This window comes from Oncorhynchus gorbuscha, linkage group LG02 (genome assembly GCF_021184085.1).
Source record: "Oncorhynchus gorbuscha isolate QuinsamMale2020 ecotype Even-year linkage group LG02, OgorEven_v1.0, whole genome shotgun sequence".
Lineage (NCBI taxonomy): Eukaryota > Metazoa > Chordata > Actinopteri > Salmoniformes > Salmonidae > Oncorhynchus > Oncorhynchus gorbuscha.
In genome coordinates this window covers 65,362,895-65,376,603 of record NC_060174.1, presented here as the reverse complement: position 1 = coordinate 65,376,603, position 13,709 = coordinate 65,362,895, and the positions used below count along the sequence as shown (strand labels likewise).

Below are 13,709 nucleotides of genomic sequence, written 5' to 3'. Positions count from 1 at the left end.
TGTGTTTCCATCAGGAGTGTGACACTAAAGACTTGAGGCGAGCAGAATCAACAACCTCAGTATCATTCAGGACTGTTGCTTTGTGAGAAGGTGATCTAGTTCCGTCAGCCATTGTTCTGTAAATACCAACTGAAAAGTACTTAAGGCCTTGGCTCCAAGTCAGAGCAGGGTCCACTGGAACCATGGCCCAGTGAGACAGGGGTGCAGTGGCATCAGTGTTCTGGTGCCTCATTACACAGGGCCTCATTACACCCTCTGTGTTCCCTACTCCCCGTCCCTCTGACAGCTCAGAGTCTGTCAGTGTGTCGTACCCTGGTTCCTACCTGCACACTCCAGACAGGTTTGTGAAGACATCAGATCTTACTAGGCCACACACACACACACACAGTTGGATGAGTCACACCAACACACAAGCAGGAAATATTCAAATGAACAGCTGAGGAAAGGAGGCACTCCTAGGCCATGGCAGGAATCAGACCGGTAACCAGAGTGCTGCTGATGAGAGTCACAGTGCTGTTGTGCTCTGGTAGTCCGTAGATACAGACTACACTTGACATAGAGGACTCTAATCCTCAGACTACGGAGGCCTGGACGTGACAGTTCGAGCTAGCTGTGCATAGATGAGTCTACATAAACAAGGGAGAAACCCATGCAAATGACCCTGAGCACAGGGGATGTTAGCACCTCCTTCGCTGTGTAGGGGGAGCAGCGGATTAGTCAACAGATAAGAACACAGCGGGGAATCCCATGAATGGAGTGAGAGAATGAAAGAACAGAACACAAGTGTAGAAGGAGAGAGAGCGAGACAGAGAGAAGAATGTGCACATCAAGCTCCTACTTGCCAAAAGGAGATGGTATCAGTGGCATTCCCAGGAGATGAGTAAAGAGCACACGCACACACACACCTTGTCAAATACTATATGAAAAGACACATCCACTACTCAGGTCACACTAGTTTGTTAGTCAGTTCAGTGTGACCTACTGTAGATGACAAACAGCCAACAGTCTGAATGAGTCTGTTACCACAAGGAGAATGGTTGCTTTTCAATGTGTGATGAGGCTAAACTTTTAAACAGCGCTCTCTCTTCACCACTATACTATCACATACCACGGTTTGAAGTCGTAGTGTCAGTTTCTGCTTCCAGCATTGAGGGGTGAGTAGGGGTGCGTGTATGTATGTGTGACCACAGAGAGATTTTGTCTGTTTAAAATGGTAGAGTGAGAACAGAGGTGGCCGATGCTGCCTCTGGCTGCCTGGTGCTTCCCTCTGCTGGGCCTCCACATTACTGCAACCAGCGAACATTGGTCATGTTCCACAACAGGACGGTGGACTGGGAACACACACTAGTCACACACACACACACACACACACACACACACACACACACACACACACACACACACACACACACACACACACACACACCTGGGGCCTCGTCCTACCTGCCAGAGCTTTGATGCGCGAGCGCTCAAAGAGGCGTGCCGAGCTGTTCTCATTGTCCCAGTCGGTCTCTGCGGCCAGGTCCCAGCGGTTGTTGATGTCATTGTACTGCTGCTGGATCTCCTGGCTGTCGAAGTCTGTGGGAGAGATGGTGCTCATGATGGTGACCGGGGCTGGGGGAAAACCATCCAACCTGCAGGGGAACAGAGAAGGGGGGGGTCAGTCGAGGTGCCTTGAAACCACGTGGAGGTACGTTCCCACCCAAAAAAGTTCTTAGATCTGCCCGTCCCTCGTAGACTTTGGAGAACCCTTAATTCAGCCTCTAACACCTCCCGCAGTAAGCTGCAGACTGATAGTCTCACACTTTCATTTGCCACATTTTCTAGCGTGGTATGACAAGGCCGATGCAAATATCAGCTGGGACAGATAGTGAAAATGAAGCCAAGCAGAGACGGAGAAAGGTGAGGGATGGCTTGGTACAAACGGCACCTGTTGTAGTTTAACTGCCATGCAACTGGCCGTTTACTTAAGATAAATATTTAAAATTGCCATCGTCTCTCATATACCAGAGAAGCTGATTGTATTATCTCGACTCGGCAAGAGGAGCAGCTTCATGAGAAAGTCCTATGGTTTTCGTATGCGCACAAAAACGTACACACCCACACACGTGCGCGAGGAGCAAATACCTGTATAACCGTGAGGTCTCTCAATGAAATCCGCTTGAAGGACGCACACGCCTCACAACACACACACACACACACCAATTTCTGATGCCAAGGGTCAATGTCACCTAGAACTGGGAGAGTAAACCGAAAATTACCTGCTCCACCTTCCGCTTACCTGAAGCATTTTGCGTGCGTAGGTCATTTGTCTACACAACGTTCCTGTAGATGGTTCTAAAACCATTATTTGGTCAACAGTGCATTATGCATTATGTTGACTAATGCTATGAAAGTATCTGCCTGTACCCTTTTGGCTGTTGGCTGGTGTGTGAACGAGCCACTTATCACTCACTCTCGCCACTGTGACATGGAAGAGGGAGAGATGCATTCTGAGAAGAACAAGCATATGATCGTTGCTTAAAAATGCTATTTTGGGACAAATACAGTTTTCAAAGCAACGTTGCTGTTCTAGTTACAGAGGGGAGAGTCGCAGCTCTCTCAGAGTAGATCATTTATTTCTCCCCTCTTAAGAGGCAATCTAGCCTGGTGTTTTGAGTTCCCATTTCCTCAGATGGTGTATAATATAGATTATAGGGCGATATGCACAAAGATGTTGTCAAATTCTCTGAAGAGCCAAAAAATAAATCCGATCATTCTGGATCCTATTTTGACAGGTCGCACATCAAAAATACCAAGCATGCATTCTCTCAATATGTTAGATGGAATAGCTTACTTTTCTTACTTTTTATCATAGGCTACGACCTCAGTTGTCTTACTGACACTGGAGAGAATTCTAGAGCCCTACCATGAATGTAAAGTAACAGCCCAGAAGAAAAATATAAAAATGGTTGTATTTACTGTTCGAGCAAAATAGTTATCACAATATAAAACTTTGTCCATGTCGCCCCAGGTCTAGCACCTCCCCAAAACATTATCTTAATTTATTTCTGATTGATCGTTATACATTTATTGTAATATGGATGTTTGTCTATCGTACATCTCTAATGTCACCCGACCTGACCAATATGCCTCTGCAGAACATACATCCCTGATCGTCACCAACAGCATCAGAATCCAAGTGGGAAAAACTGCCCTTCGAGTGGTACAGCGGTCTAAGGCGCTACATCACAGTGCTATCGGTGTCACTACAGATCCGTTATCGATCCTGGGCTGTGTCGCAGCCGGCCGCGACCGGGAGACCCATGAGGCGGCGCACAATTGGCCCAGTGCATCCAGGTTAGGGGAGGATTTGACTGGACGGGATGGACTTGTCCCGTCGCGCTCTAGCGACTCCTGTGGCGGACCGGGGCTTGCAGGCTGACACGGTGGCCAGTTGGTGCTTCCTCCGACACATTGGTGTGGCTGCCTTCCGGGTTAAGCGAGCATTGTGTCAAGAAGCAGTGCGGCTTGACAGGGTTCTGTTTCGGTGGAGGCATGGCTCTCGACCGTCGCCTCTCCCGAGTCCGTACAGGAGTTACAGCGATGGGACAAGACTAACTACCAACTGGATATCATGAAATTGGGGAGAAAAAAAGGGTAAAAAGTACAAGGGATCTGAAATCCAGACATCAAATACGGTGTTCGATACAGCGGGATGGGTGGGTAAGTAAGTTGCCTTGTACCAGCCTTGGGTTGTGCAAGCTGGAACAGCTCATAGGGGCAGGAGTCTCTCTCCTGTTTCTGTAGCCTGAGGCAGCTTGATGTACAAAGACTAACGTCCTGTCCGGGCGAGTGTACATCACAGTGCCTTACCCCAAAACTGTGTCAAGCAGAGTCGCATCAGGTCCCATTTCTACAGTCTTTGGTATGACTCGGCCGAGGATCTAACTCCCGACCTTTCAATCTCAGGGCGGAAACTAATCACAAGGCCACTGAGTTGGTGGGTGGGTGCACGAGACCAACTCGTCCATGTACTGTCCAGAAGTAGATCTCTGGGTAATGACTGAACTCAGGAGCCAGGAGAGGACAGAGACGTGCCACGGCCGTGCACTGCTCCTTCCCAGAACCTCTCCTTCCTTTCCCCGTGTTCTGAGTAAGCTGTGGCACGATAAGAGTTAAAGCCCCACCATGGAGAGGGGAAAGGGAGATACCTAGTCAGTTGCACAACTAAATGCATTCAACTGAAATGTGCATTCCGCATTTAACCCAACCCCCTCTGAATCAGAGAGATGTGGGGGGGAGGCCTCCATAATCGACATCCACGTCTTCGGGGCCCGTTGAACAGTGGGTTAACTGTTGGGGGGGGGTTTCAGGTTTCTCCCTGGCTAAAGTGACTACCCCCTCTATCTTCTCTGACAGCTATATGGCTTCCCCTCCCCGTGGGGAATCTATTCAGATTGAAACCCAGACAGTTAAAAAAGGCCCATTAGCTGACACGGCCTGTTTGTTTATGAGGACAGATAACAGATCGGATCTGTCTGTTTATCAAGGCCATGTTTGTTTGTTCTGTTGTGTCTGGCTTTGTGTCTGTCGTAAGGCTCTTAGTGGGATCTAGGGGTGGGGGTTGAGTAGTAGGGCTGCTGTGGTAAAGGCCGTCCACATGCTTCGGTTCAGCGAGGCCAGGCAAAGCGAACGAGTGTGCTCGCATACACTCTTAAAAAGGCTTTAAAAACCAAGACAAAAGTACCAATAGTACCGTTTGAGACGCCTTAAATAACTCAAGACGTCGGTCACAAATGTTTAAGTTTTTTGCAGAGATCATAGTTGCACAACTTGACATCTAAACTAAGATGTTTGGTGCATTATTTATCAAGTGAAAAATGTGCGCGAAAACGTGCCGTCTACCGTTAAATGACAAACACATCATTGAAGAATCCCTACTGTTGACCAATCAGACAAAAGGGCGTCGACTTCGGCCTCCTGAAAGGACAAAAGTTTATTTTCATTTTAAATACCTTGCCGAAGGCCAAAATGAACAATAACGTTAAAGGGTCGACATAATATATGCACAAACAGTTCCGAACTGTTTCGAATGGGAAGCACGCGGACGCCTTAAGGCTTGGGATCATTATGTCGAAGCGATAGCGAGGCTGCTCCCCTGTCCTCAAATCAGGCTGACCAGGCAGGCCTTCTGCTCCAGGCTCCATCTCTCCCTGCAGGAGGCTGTCTTAATCCAGAAGGCTGGGGCAGAGCATGCTGCCGCTCTCCCTCCACCGGGATAGACAGCTCCTGCTGCTCTATGCTCTGCTATAGGAGACCCCTCATCCGCTGAGTTAGTGTCAACACCACTCTACCACATGAACTGGGAAATAGGGAAGAGTAGACCTGCCAGAGGAGAGTTGACCTGATACGAGAGCCATTTTCAAAATAGTGGTAAATATGCATGCAGGCAAGTATGCACACACTGACTCACCCCCTAATTTAGACATCAATTAGGCCTAGCTAAATCCATACTCCAAGAATGACACCTTTAATACAGACGGATCCGTCTGGGAAAAACAGAGGAACTTAAGTCTCATATATTCAGCAGATCCAGCAGAATGTGATGTCCAGCAGTGTTGAGCATTCAGTCTCACATGGAGTATTCAGTCTCTTCTCCTGAGTCTGTCTTCCCTCAGCTATATCAAAAAAAGGTTTCCCTCTAATAAGCAGGAAGCGTCAAGGTAAGAAATGTGGACATAGTACAATGAAAGAACATTTGCCATTCCCAGTCCCTACTCCAAATAAACTGACAATAGACAGAGGCCAGAAACAGAGAGAACAGAGGATGGGGTGTTAAAACAAGATATATTATATGTGAGACAGGGCAGGATGTCTGTAGGGGCTCAGAGAACACTCCTACGGCGCATTTCCATTCAGGATTTACCCCAGTGTTTTACCCAAAAGGGCGAGACTTGTCTGTTTCCATCTATGCGGTCCGGCATCCGTGTCTCACTGGTCCATGGCTCCAGTGGACCTGCTTTTACCTGGGGCCAAAGCCAGGCCACCGGTACTTTAACACCCTAACAAAGCAACAGTCTTGATGAAGCAGAGGTTGTTGATTTTGCTCTCCTGAGTTCTTATAGCTCAGAGACACCGGTAGGATTGTCAAACTGTACTTAGCACGTCTGAACAGTGTCGGCAGTAAATCTCTTTTGTGTTCACACAGCAAAGACTTTGAAGTCGTCAGCCACTCAGCATTGTTAAAATACTCCAAACCAGAAGGTGGCAGTAGCATTGTTTTGTTAGCATTGTTAGCATATTCTCTTGTTAGCGCAACATAGCTAGTTAGCTAAGGACACTGCACTAATTTGGCAGCTGTTTCATGGAATCTAATCTATTGTATTGCACGGAAAAAAAAAAAAAGTTTGGTACTACAATTTTTGTTACGTTCGGTACTTCTGTCAAATGTGTCTCACATGATTGAGAGGATCCAAGTTTATCCATCAGGGTCATCACTAGTTACCACAGCCACAAAGTCATAATTATGCTAAACCCCACCTATTCCTATAATAGTGTTGTGTGTATTGCGCCTGTGCACTTAGCCATCCCATAGCCTACATTGCATATGAAGTGTGACTGGCAGTGGCTGGAAGTCTATGGGTATCTGCCAGCATGATAGTAGATAGCACAATGACTGGAAGTCTATGGGTAACGCTAGTGATAAAACACAACATGCAACAATTTCAAAGATTTTACAGAGTTAGGTCATAGTAGGAAATCAGTCAATTGAAATGAATGAATGAATTAGGCCCTAATTTATGGATTTCACATGACTGGGCATGGGGGCCCATCCACTGGGGAGCCAGGCCCACCCACTCAGAATGAGTTTTTCCCCGACGAACAGGCTTTATTACGGGCAGAAATAATCCTCAGCACCCCTCCCCCATAGACGATCTCGCAGGTGAAGAAGCCGGATGTGGAGGTCCTGGGATGGTGTGGTTACACATGGTCTGCGGTTGTGAGTCCATTTGGATGTACTGCAAACTTTTCTAAAAACGACACACTACCTCAAAACATGAGACATCTGTGGCATTGAGTTGTGTGACAAAACTGCACATTTTAGAGTGGCCTTTAATTGTCCCCCAGCACAAGGTGAACCTGTGTAATGATCATGCTGTTTAATCAACTTCTTGATATGCCACACCAGTCAGGTGGATGGATTATATTGGTAAAGGAGAAATGCTCACTAATAGGGATGTAAACAAATGTATGGACAACATTTGGGAGAAATACACTTTGTGTGCGTGTGTATGGAAAATGTCTGGGATCTTCTACAAGTACAAATGGCAGGTTTGTCGCAACCCGGGTTGGCACGCAGCAGGTACCACTTTTGTTCTAGTAATAAAAGGAACGGCCTCCCACTGTGATAAATACCTATCGGCAGCGAGAGTCTCAGTGTGTTTCATGTCACATGCCTAATGGATCCACAACAACACTATAGAGCTTATATTAACTTAAAACACTGGCAACACAGTGATGTGGGGGTAAGTCTCCATGGAAATGCGGCACTAGGTGAGGTGTACTAGTGAATGTACGGTTATGCATTCATGGGACTCTTAGCTAGTGATGTAATATGTTCGATGAACATGGACCAGGGCAGTGAGTCTTTGTGACAGAGATTGATGGGACCGAATAAAGCGGTCTGTAATAACATCTCACAGGACCATCTATTCCACTGCCCAAAACATACTTCATCAAGGGCCTTACGGTGAAATCACATTTCGAAATCTTTTAAAAAATGTTTTAAAACTAGGCAAGTCAGTTAAGAACAAATTCCTTATTTTCAATGATGGCCTAGGAACAGTGGGTTAACTGCCTGTTCAGGGGCAGAACGACATATTTGTACCTTGTCAGCTCGGGGGTTTGAACTTGCAACCTTCCGGTTACTAGTCCAACGCTCTAACCACCAGGCTACCCTGCCGCCCCAATGAGTCAGCCTACAAGGGGACAGAACACACAGACGCCACATAACGTAACACAAGCGCAAGCAGCACTCCACTCCTCACACATTTAAATATCAAAACAACGAGAAGAAGAAGCAGGGTAAATCCCATTAGTCAGATTAGGAAGTGGCTCAGAATAGAAACTCAGTCATTATCCTTGGATTAAAGCAAGACAGGAGGAACAGTCGGCAACGCCTCCCTCCAGTCCACCCCCGCGACCCGCCGATCTCGTTACCTCCCCACAGACAGACAGGCAGCCATGATGGGCCCTCTGGGGATGACTGACTGACCAGGCCCCTGCTAGAGCCTGGAAGAGCTTTGGTCCTTGGTACCTGGAGCCAACACAACAAGAGGAGGACATCGCGTTCCCCTGGACGAACGGGCGGCCATGGCTACCACCACTTCCTGTACTTGGAGCAGGGGTATGACGGGAATGGTGATGGGTGGGTGGGGGGAGAGGGGAATAGGGGGAAGGAGATGGTACTAGGGGACTGAGGGTGTAAGGGGGTGTATCCCTGCTATGGCTAGGAGGAGCTGGGGCTCAGTGTCTGGACTAATCACTCCTGATTGGATCAGACACACACACACCCTGACCCACTATGACACAGACCCTCACACTTCCACAGCCTCCAATACAGGGCACAGGGTACAACACACATGCTACGATACACCCAGTCTATGACGTAGCCTACGACACACAGCCTCCGTCTGACACAACCTAGCCAATAGACACAGCTTCAAACCTAGCCAATAGACACAGCTTCGAACCTAGCCAATAGACACAGCTTCGAACCTAGCCAATAGACACAGCTTCGAACCTAGCCAATAGACACAGCTTCGAACCTAGCCAATAGACACAGCTTCGAACCTAGCCAATATACACAGCTTCGAACCTAGCCAGCCTCCCCACTGAGCCTAGAATACACACAACCTCTGAACACAGCCTCCTCCGAAACAGCATCCCACAATTTTGTTTTACAAAGTTAATGAGGCAAAAATATGACATTTTTCATCATGATACCTGGCTGTCACCACCACCTCTATCCTCCAAAACGCGTCGTCACACTAGTCATATCTACAGCGCGTGCCTTAGAAAAGTGCAATTCATAAAGTTTAAAAAATGACCGTTTAAAATGGCCTTTTCTGATATCTAATGAGTGAATTACAATATTCCCCTGGTCACAGATAAAGGTGATATAAATCAATAGGGCTTAGAGCTGGGGAGGGAGGGCCAGACACAGGACCCAGGAGGAGTGTGTCTGCCTGCAGGGGATGAGGTGACAGGGCTTTGTTGGGACTGTCTGCTCCATACACACAAGCCAGAAATAGAGAGCCTACCGCTTTCTCACACATGCAGTCTTTTAATACACTAACTACATACCAACAAATAACCTCCTTTATGCACATATTCATTCCCGTCACACACGTCCTCCTCCGACTCACACCCACCAACCCCATCTTAGCAAATTAACCCCTTACACTCGTGGAAACCGCCCTATATGGATTGGGCTAAATTGAAATGTTTCTTAATGAAGAAATATGTCATGCATAATTAGTTGACCCCAGGAAGGGGATCCAAATAAACAAATACCCCTGGTAGCAATTAAAAGGGAACAGTTTGGAGATTATGGGGAAATTATTCAGTTCCTGTTCAGAAAATTGACAGTTCACCTGACAAGACTGAATGCAAACATTACAATGTTGATTTTACGAGCATTTTACATTTACTGTACTTTGCCACATTTGTTGTTGACGAAAGCTTTCACAAGGCAATTCAGAAAAGCATGAGTCATGAGTGCATTCAGGTGTGTGGCCTATGGCAAATTCTCTTCACAATACATCAAATGGGCTCATTCTGGTCAGGTCATCCCAGGGTATGACGCCATGTCCTCTTGTAACTAACTGTACACCAAACATAGTGATCATAAACGATAAGATATTACATATGTAAATGTGAAGTGCAACTTTGGACTCACAGGTGTTTGACTTTCTCTATATGCCGTCAAAGCAGTATTTATTATAATCCTCAACGCCTCATCTTTCAAAATACATCGAGTCCTCGTAATTTATAGCTTTCCCCCCCCCTCACTCAGACGACAAAAGAAATGTGCTAAATTAGCAGAAGGGATGGAGGCAACATTTTGTCGCACGGTGCTCAAGTTCAGAACGGCTGTCAGACAAATCCCATACAGCGTTGTGAAGCGGAGACCCCGATCTCTGACCCCGAGCTCTCATGTATAGCACGCTACTGTACAGCCACTGCGTCCCAATTAAGGCGCTTATCAGTGTCCAAATCTGCCATTGTCAACCCGTATATAAGGGTACAAGTGTAAAGCGCTACCACCTCCCTAATCACCCTTAATGTATGATGTATAGACAATTTGGGTGACACTCCTCCCTGCAGTGCAGCGGACCCCGTAATAATCATATCAGCTTTATTCCCCCTCTACTCGTCATTGTGCGCCTGCCTCGTGTTGACAGCCATTATGGTGGAAGAGCATGTTTACGTCTGGGACAAACCTATGAGCCTCAACCCAAAATGGATGATGTACTAAATGTGCCAAGGTTGTCCTGGATAAAAATCACCTTGTGACCCTTTAACAGAGACAGAGGAGAAGAAAAAAAAGAAAAGGGAAAAAAAAGTGTGGCGGTCATAAACCAACAAGATGTCACAGCTAGAACGGGGTGCTAAGATGGTGGAGTGCGTAGATACTGAACGCTGTGGAACTCTTCCTGTACTCGCCATTCATCACCATGAAAAATTGTCAACCGGGCTTTTGTCTCAAGAGTGTGCGTGTGTGAGAGAGAGGGATCACAACAGATCAGTGAGTCTTCAGGTCACTACAGATTAACATTACTTTAAGGGGACATTGGCTTTCTAATCTTGAGACTGAAATATGCAGGGTTTGCATTAGCTTTCAGAAATCAGCATTTTCAAAACGCAGACAATGACAATCAAAATGTGCATTTAAACCACTTCGCCTGTGTTTTATATTGAAAGTATTTTTTCTCTTCAAGCGATAAGGGGCGTGCAACTATAGTTTCTCTTGATAAAAAAATACATTAGTACAATACATTTGGCAGAAACAACAGACAGAAGGGCTAGCAGCCACACAAGCAAATTAGCTTAAAAGTAACATTTTCGCAAAAATGATGCATGGCCATCACATTTTGAATATTTATCATTAAAAATATATGTATATATGTAGCCAGCTACATTGCCTAATGTTCCCAAACCCTCTCATCCTGCTCTGCTGCCAGCAAGAATAACCCCAGATTAAAACCCTGCTTCAACAGTTAGAAGGAGAGGATACTATTTTGCAATGCTATGATGATGCAAAGGGGAAGTGACAGAACACCTGTTCTCTTAAATTAGCTACTAGCTAGACCTAGGACAGGCTCTTCTTTCCAGAATTGGAGGAAGGTAGAGCTAGGACGATAAACCGAAGATTATCACCCCCGACCATACTGTTCACTTAACGCAGGCATTTTGCTGATAACACATGCGCCACGCTGACCCTCAACATGGGGGCCCCTCAGGGGTGCGTGCTCAGTCCCCTCCTGTACTCCCTGTTCACTCATGACTGCGCGGCCAGGCACTACTCCAAAACAATCATTGCGTTTTCTGATGAAACCACAGTGGTAGGCCTGATCACCGACAACGATGAAACAGCCTATAGGGAGGAGGTCAGAGACCTGACATTTGCTGTCCTTGCACCACACTTTCCTCAACGTGATCAAGACATTATTATTATTAGAGGTCGACAGATTATGATTTTTTTCAACGCCGATACCGATCATTGGAGGACCAAAAAAAGCCTATACCGATCGGCCGACTCTTTAAAATTTATTTGTAATAATGACAATTACAACAATACTGAATGAACACTTATTTTAACTTAATATAATACATCAATAAAATCAATTTAGCCTCAATTAATTAAATAATGCAAAAACAAAGTGTTGGAGAACAAAGTAAAAGTGCAATATGTGCCATGTAAGAAAGCTAACGTTTAAGTTCCTTGCTCAGAACATATGAAAGCTGGTGGTTCCTTTTAACATGAGTCTTCAATATTCCCAGGTAAGAAGTTTTAGGTTGTAGTTATTATAGGAATCTCTCGCTCTATGCCATTTATATTTCATTAACCTTTGACTATTGGATGTTCTTATAGGCACTTTAGTATTGCCAGTGTAACAGTATAGCTTCCGTCCCTCTCCTCGCTCCTACCTGGGCTCGAACCAGGAATACAACGACAACAGCCACCCTCGAAGCAGCATTACCCATCGCTACACAAAAGTCTCGGCCCTTGCAGAGCAAGGGAAACAACCACTCCAAGTCTCAGAGCGAGTAACATTTGAAACGATATTAGCGCGCACCCTGCTAACTAGCTAGCCATTTCACATCGGTTACACCAGCCTAATCTCGGGAGTTGATAGGCTTGAAGTCATAAACAGCTGCTAACAAAGTGCTGTTTGAATGAATGCTTACGAGCCTGCTGCTTACCTACCATCGCTCAGGCAGACTGCTTTATCAAATCATAGACTTGGTTATAACATTATAACACACAGCAATACGAGCCTTAGGTCATTAATATGGCCGAATCCAGAAAATCATCTCAAAAACAAGACGTTTATTCTTTCAGTGAAATACGGAACCTTTCCGTATTTTATCTAACGGGTGGCATCCATGAGTCTAAATATTCCTGTTACATTGCACAACCTTCAATGTTATGTCATAATTACGTAAAATTCTGGCAAATTAGGCGGCCCAAACTGTTGCATATACACTGACTCTGCGTGCAATGAACGCAAGAGAAGTGACACAATTTCACCTGGTTAATATTGCCTGCTAACCTGGATTTCTTTTAGCTAAATATGCAGGTTTAAAAATATATAATTCTGTGTATTGATTTTAAGAAAGGCGTTGATGTTTATGGCTAGGTACACATTGGAGCAACGATACGCACCGCATCGGTTATATGCAACGCAGGACACGTTTGATAAACTAGTAATATCATCAACCATGTGCAGTTAATTAACTAGTGATTATGATTGATTGATTGATTGATTGATTGTTTTTTATAAGATAAGTTTAATGCTAGCTAGCAACTTACCTTGGCTTACTGCATTCGCGTAACAGGCAGACTCCTATTATTTGTCATTCTTGTCTTTTTTGTTTGGGTATTTTCTTTAAACGGCAATGTTGGTTAAGGGCTTGTAAGTAAGCATTTCACTGTAAGGTCTACACCTATTGTATTCGGGACATTACAAATTTTGATTTGATATCGTTCATTACAATAAGTAGCCTATTCAATATGGGTGATTGTTAATGACACAATTGATGGCTACAACAATCAAATTAGTAGTAGTAAAAAAAAATAAACTGGTCCACATTAATGCCATAAACGTATGGTTGTATTTATCATTATCGCATCAATATAGGCAATTTATCGTGATATTTGTCCACATGGCCCAGCTCTACAAGGAAGACTTGTGTTGGTGGCTGTTCTGGCACGGAGAGGGCATCACTTCCAGGAGAACGATGGGAGCTTGGAAGAACGAGGGAAAGCAGGACAGAGCAAGCAGCATCACAGGCAGAATCACCACCCCTCTTTCCTCATTCTCCATTCTCCCTCCCTCCCTGACCTTCTTTCCTCTCCGCTAGCTGGTCTGTTTTTCACTGCACCAGTTAATCAGGGAGAAATGGAGCCCAGCACAGTCGCCAGGAGGGAATTAACCCAG

The 13,709-nt window shown here is 45.6% G+C and overlaps 1 pseudogene across 1 annotated transcript in view; it reads right to left on the bottom strand.

Moving 5' to 3' along the window:
* The window catches only part of LOC124007394, a 100,729-nt pseudogene that overhangs the window by 65,697 nt on the left and 21,323 nt on the right, over positions 1–13,709 (bottom strand). The window contains exon 2 of the transcript XR_006833920.1: positions 1,444–1,634. The product of XR_006833920.1 is annotated as a spectrin beta chain, non-erythrocytic 1-like (transcript). The remainder of the gene's footprint in view (positions 1–1,443; positions 1,635–13,709) is intronic.